We start from the raw sequence: 7,463 nt of genomic DNA, 5'->3' as shown, positions 1-7,463 counted from the left end.
ATCCATTTTGATAACTGCCTTTTAATTAGTGCATTTAAAATGATTATGGAAATAGTTGGATTAATATCTACCATTTTGCATTCCAGTTATACATGTTGCACCTTTGAAAGTTACACCTTTTGAAATTATCTCAGTCCTTGCAAGTTCTATTCTTTTTTTCATATCTAATCTAAACATAAATAATGCTATCTTCAAAGTATATTTTGCTGCTGTCTACTTCTCTCCACCCTCAGGATCATAGCACAATTTCAAGCTATATTCATTTCTTGCTTGGTTAATTGCAACAGCTTTCTAACTGGATTTTTCCTCGTCTACTATTGTTCCCCATCAATTCAGTTCTATAAAGAACAGTCAGAATAATTCTTTAAAAACATGAACTGTGCTGTTTCAAAGTCTCTTTTTGGGCTATTTCTTTTAGAATATAAAATCTTAAACTAGTTTACAGGGATCTACACATTTTGTACTCTAACTACTCTTATTACCTCTACAATGTATTTTTTTCACAGGTCAAGTCTGATCCCGTATCTTCTCTCAGCTCCTCATATCCACTAAGGTCTCTCCTTTCTCTACATTTAAAAGTTTTTTCTCCATTGATTACTCAAATAGCATGTTCTTCCTTTTTGTTTCAACTTTAATATATTTTTTTTTTCTGAGAAGATTTGTTACTCGTTGATACTAATACAACTGTTATTTTTCAATATACAACTATCATTGTTTTAAATTATGCACCATGCTTTGTTTAATATCTGCATCCTCAAATTAAGTTGCAAAAAATCAGGCAATGTTCACTGCTATATCCCAAACCTTCTGATGATATGCTTGTCATAGGAAAGAGCTGAACATCTACTTAATAAATTAAATATTATCATTTAATGACTCTTAAAAATATCTGTTGGATAACTTGCATATTTTTCCCCACAAGAAAATTAACTTTGCACCTTCAAAAAAGTAAGTTTTAGATAATAACATGATCAAGCATACAGCTGAAAATGGCACACCAGAGGAGAAAAAGAGATAGTAAGACATTTATAAGCAAATAGGAAGCAGAAATAAGAGCGATTCATTCCATAGCTAGTGTTTAATCAATATGGATAAAAAAGTAAATTTTTATCTTAATTGGTGATAAATAACAGCCAATAGGAAAAACTAAAACTGATGATGCCAGTTTCCACTTTGGAAGTTTCTTTAGCACAGTTTCACAATAGAAATCTATTCCTGTATACTGCGTAGGATAGCATTCATTTGCATGAAAGTCCAAAGTGGAAGTCTTGGAATGACTATTTGACATTAAAGATTGAATAAAATTATTTATTTCTGACAAAATGTGGAAGTATATTTAAGAAATTCTCAAGGGGAAGGGGAGGAAATAATTTAAATGCTGGATAAAATAAACAAAAGCTATTTCTAAATGCCCAGATGAGCTGTCAGAAATATAAAGAATTTGGGGGCCCAAGGCAAAAAGAAAACCCGAACCAGAGAGGTAAGTAATAAGTAATGCTGTTTGCCCAAGGGACCATGCCAGTTTCCATCAAATTAGCACCTGTGTCCACACTAGAAAACAGGCTTGGGGCTAGCGGAAGAAGAAAAAAATAAAGTTGAGGATATAGCATACAACTAGATTCCAGAAGGACATACCCTCAACAAAGTTAAAAATTAGAAATATGCCAAAAAAATGAAGGAAATGGCAGAAATACTTTCTTGCCTTCCAAGAGAAATTCTTAGTAATCACATGAATTTGGGTTCATAATTCATATTAACTTTTTGATCAAAAAAAATGTAAGTAGGAAATTTAAATACTTTCTGAAAATTAGAAAAAAGAAGTCAAAGTCTGTGTGTCATCAAAAAAGCAGCAAAGGACATGAGTTTATAATCAAATATCACCCCCCCAAAAAAAATATGTAAATAAACCACTATCATTGAGAATCAGTTGAAACAAGTAAAAAAAAAAAAACCAAGAAACTCCATGAAAGACTTCAGATTTAAAGAAATGACATATAAGAAAGTATTTAATATCATTAAAGAAATTAAACAGGATATAGGAATGAATAACAAAAGACTAAAAATGACCAGGCATATAACACTATAACACTACATAATCTTCTTGTCAAAATGTTTTAATTGAATTTAGTCATGAGGAAAAAGAATCAGAAGAAGCCAGAATGTTCAACATTCTGCAACATTTCATTAGATAACTGTCCTGACGCTTCCTAAATATCAATGCCATAAAAGGAGAGAAAAAAAATGGACAATCTAGATAGGAGTTTCTAAACTTCAGCACTATTGACATTTTGGACTGAGTAATTCTTTGTTGTACGAGCTCATCCTATACATTGCAGGATGTTTAACATCTCCAGTATCTACCCACTATATGCCAATAGCTCTCTCACCACCTCCCACAAATTAGATAACCACACCTGCCTGTGAACATTGCCAAATATTTGAGGACAAAATTGTCCCCATTGAGAAACATTATAATAGATTAAAGACACTAAAGAGAAATAACTAAATGGAATATATGCTCTTTGACTAGATCCTGGATTGAAAGTTTATAATTTACAATTTGTATATAATTGGAAAATCCTCAATATTAATTGTAAAGAAGATAGCATTATACTAATGTTAATTTATTGGATAGCCTCGAAGATACATGCAGAATTATTGAAGTAGAATACAATACTATAAGTACCTGCACTTCTGACCAACTGGTTATAAGTCAGAGATTCTCATGACGCTCTCCTTGAATTAATTTCCTAAGAGAACTCAGAGAAACATTTCACTTACTCGATTACCAGTTTATTATAAAAGGCTATAACTCAGAAACAGCCAGTTGGAAGAGATGCACAAGGCAAGGTATAGGCATACCTTGGAGATACTGTGGTTTTGAGTATTACAATAAAGCAAGTTGTAATCTTTTCGCTGGTGGAGGCTGTTACCTTCAATTTGTAAAAAAATTAACATCTGCGAAGTGCAATTAAAGCTAAGCACAATAAAACAAGGTATACCTGTGTAGGAAAAGTAAATAGTTCTCATGCTCTCTCAAGGGCATCACTCTTCCCAAGAATCTCCATGTGTTATTAACCCAGAACCTCTTCAAACCTAGTCCTTTGGATTTTGATGGAAGTTTTATTACATAGGCACGATTGATTAAATCATTGCCTACTGGCAATCAATTCAACTTCCAGCCCCTCTCCACTTTCAGCGGGGCTGGGACTAAAAGTTCCAACCTTACAGTCACATTGTTAGTTCCCCTGGAAACCAGCCCTCATCTTTAGGGGCTTTCTAAAAGTCACTGCATAAACAAACTCAGATGTAGTTGAAAGGAGTTTGTTATAAATGATCAAGATGCCTTTATAGCTTTTAATATATATATAAAATAAATCACAATATCGCATTCAGAAAAAAAAATCATGCTAGAAACACATTCAAGAAAAAGTATAGCAAATAGTAAATTGATGTAAATCTAAATAAATTTGGCTACTAAGACAAGCATATCCATGGAGTCAAAAAGATATAACTAAGACATTGGACAACAGTATTATGTAAAATGCACGGAGATTTATAATCATTAAAATATTCTGATATCCATATTGCATTGATGGACAGTTACTGATTTATTTTAGTTTTTAACTTAAATATGCATATTAAAATTTCTAGAGATAGCACAAGTACCCAGATACAACTGCTCAAATGGTAATTTAAAAAATAAACTGCCTAAATTTTATAAAACTAACCAATCTAATAGACAGCAAAAATAAATAAATAAATAAACAAAAACCCTAATACCAGACAAATTTAGAAAAGTGAAAAAAAAATTAAAACAAGGTGATAAAATATAAAGCATAATTAAAATGTAATTAAAACACTCCAGTACAAGATAAAGTTTCAGTAAAAAACACATCTCACCCCTTCATATGCTGATTGAAAAGGACAATTCAAAAATAAGAATATAGAGGATACAAAGCAAGATGAATAAAAATTCTACATACCAAGCAAAAACTGACTTGAGGGCTAACAGAGCTATATTATTCTAGGGCCAGAACATACTTTGAGACTAAAGACATTAGTCTCAAAAAAATTATGATAAAAAATTATGCATTGTTAAAGTTTTTAATTAACTAGGAAGGTACAATAATTCTTAAACTACTGTGAAACTAAACTACAGATTCAAAATACACACAAAAAAGCAATTCAAACAAACTGACAGTAAAAATTATTAAATCCAACATGGTAGGAGATATTAACACACCTCTCTCACTGATAGATCAAACAGTTCTAAAAGTTAGGAATTATGTAGATTAATACAAATTAATAAATATAAACTAAACATAATACTACTTGCAGAAACAACAGCTGAAGAATACACTTTCTTCTCAAACCCTCCCCCTACCTCCACCACCTCTACCACCAAGATACAGAAAAGATTTACAAAATTTGATAGCATACTAAGCCGATTGCAATTCTAGAGACATTTAAAGGAATTGATATTATGCAGACTGCATTCTCCGCCCAATACAAATTAGATTAGTAATCAGTGAGGATGAAAAACAATGTTAGAAATTAAATACAAATCTAACTCAAGTATCAAAGAAAAAGTCATAATGAAAGCTAGAAAATATTCAGAAGTGAAAAGTATGAAAATAGTACAAACTTGTTGGAAATTGAAAAGACAATACAGAAAGGAAAAAGTATTTAAATATTTGTATTAGAAAAATTAAATGTGATAAATTAGGCAAAAAAAAGTAAATGTAAAGAAAGTAAAGGAAAATAAACAACAATATTAATCACATATAAATTCAACATTAAGTATAGTCAAAGTCAAAACCACTGCTTTGAAAAGGATAACATACAAAAACTGCAATCCAGGAAAAAATGAAGACACAAATAAACAATATTTAGAGTAGAAAAGGAATCATAATTGCAGCTGTCACAGAGATTAAAAGGATAGAAGATTATCATGAAAACATTTACGTCAATGTTTGAAAATGAGGGGAAATGGACACATTCTTAGAAAATTAGAAGTTACTAAATGTGACTCCCAGGAAAAATAGAAATTTTGACTGCTATGATAATAGAATAAGTAGTTTAAAATCTTACCATTTTAGGAGAAAAGTGCTCTCAGGAGAAATCTCTTCATAATACGAAGGAACAAGGAAAGGAGGTAAACTGAGACTATGGTCTCAGGTACAATCTAACCTTAGCTTTAACCCAGAGACTAAAACTTGGAAGCAAAATCGTACAGAAACGTCTTGAAACAAGCAGGTCCATCTTTTATACCCTAGGATTTATTGGCTAGCCCTGGGCCTGATTTCCTAGCTATCCCCAGGTGAGATGACTTAGCTCTAGTCTGCTGCGGGCCAATCCTCAGCAGCCACAGGTGTAGACCATGGGCTGCAGCACTCCAGCTGCAAGTGGTGAACCACCCAATAAAGAAGTGTGAACGGAGCACTAAACATATGTTGAAAGTTTTTTACACCAATTTCCAAAGCTCACGGTTGAAGATTCAGAGCAATATTAGAAAAGATTCCTGATTTTACGAGTACTATCGGGATTTTTGAGGTAAGTGTATCTCTAGAAGGAATCAAAATAAATCCAATTCTGATGTTTCTAATAATCACAGAGACATACATCAGAAAATCACCTTCCTGGTAACTTTTTCATGTACACTCAGAAGGGCTTAAAAAGACTAACAGGACTTTTAGAGTGAGCCTTGCAGAGCCATCCCTCCTGTAACCTAACTTCATTGGTACATGTGTAACCAAGTGGCAAAATGGGACTCCTTTATCTCAATTTCAGGTGAAAACATGAAGGCCAAAGAGAAAATAATTGGTACCATCTCCCCAATATTTCAAAGACCTATACCAGACTTATAAAAGAGGTGCCCCCAAAGTGACATAGGGACCCTTCCTCCAATACCCACAGAAATATAATAAAAAAGATTGAAGTCAAAAACCACTGGGTAGAGAAATTATTTGCAGAAAAAAAAATGAGAATGTTGTAAAAGTTTTCCAACCTCCTCTATTTTAAACTGTAATCCATACCTCCCCTTGGAAAATAGGTAGAAGTTGCATTCCCCTCAATTCAAGACCACAGAGAAAGCTTAAAGCAAATTATTCAAAGTGCTTGTGCTGTGATTACTGGAGTTGAGGACATGGTGAACTAGTATCTGACTCCTATTTAGGAAATCTAAATGTGATAAGCAGTGTAGCTCTGAGTCGTAAGAGAAACAGTGACATGCACTGAAAATGAACTTCTAGTACTATCTGCTGAGAAAATACATGTAGTTCCAGAGGCTCATATGTGAAGAGAAAACCTAGAGAAATGGGACTCTGCTCAAGATAACCATGACCCATGAAAAGGCCTCAACAAAAAAGAGTGCATGCAGGGAACACACAGAGCTGAACAGTGGTGTCTTCTGAGAAAAAGCCATCCCATTTTTATTCACCATGGGAGTTGCACTTGGAAGTTCTTGAAAAAGGGTTATTTATTTATTTTTAAAAATCTACAAAAGTACCCCAGGAGACCAAAAGTCAAGCTTTAAATATTCCTCTGACCTAGTATATAATCATGTCCTCTAATAAGACCTGTTTTTCCTAAATGACTCTCCCCACTTGGGTGAAACACTTGAAGGTGTCTTATTAATTTGAAGAGAGTAAGAGTTGGAGCTTAGAAAGAGAATTCCCATGTCTTCTGCCTCCTTTTTCCTTCTCCTTATAGGCATTCTCACTTAAATAACAAGGTAAGAATTTTTTCTTCCTTTACATATATGAAGTTATGTGATTTGGCCACCAGACTGGATATTTTAAGTTTTGAAATTATGCTATTTTGGGGACTAAAATTTAAAACAAACAAAAGGACAACATAGGTTAAGATTTCATCTAAGTGGTAAGAAAGAAATTTCTACAGAGTGGGTTTAAAGAATTAAGACAGAAAAAAAAAATTTTCTGCTCATATTTTAATAATTTCAGCTCATTTAATAAAATAGTTGTTATGAGTGGATGTTTCCCACAAATTCATGTCGAAGTCCTAATCTCCAGCCCCTCAAAGTGCAAATTTATTTGGAAATAGAGTCATTGTAGATGTAATTAGTTAAGAGGTCATACTTGAATAGAGTGAGCCCCACTCCAATGTGATTGGTGCTCTAATAAAGAGAGATTTGGAAACAGGCACACACACAGGGAGAAGACAACATGTAAATTAAGACAGCCATCCAGAAACCAAGGAGAGAGGCCTTGCATCCCTCAGAAGGAAACACCGTCAATACCATAATCTCAGACTCTAGCCTCCAGAACTATGAGATAATAAATTTCTGTTGTTACACCACTCAGTTTGCTCTGGCAGTCCTAGAAAACAGAGTTATTCACTGATAGAAGTGGTTCCTTTGTTTTAATTATTAATTTATTTTAGTCATTTTCATTTGTAATTATTAGAAACTTGAGGTCAGTAATTTTCATCGTTTTGATCAA

Source organism: Rousettus aegyptiacus, unplaced genomic scaffold (assembly GCF_014176215.1).
Source record: "Rousettus aegyptiacus isolate mRouAeg1 unplaced genomic scaffold, mRouAeg1.p scaffold_m13_p_8, whole genome shotgun sequence".
Taxonomy (NCBI): Eukaryota; Metazoa; Chordata; class Mammalia; order Chiroptera; family Pteropodidae; genus Rousettus; species Rousettus aegyptiacus.
The sequence above is the reverse complement of the archived record's forward strand: the minus strand, read 5'-3'. Positions refer to the sequence as shown.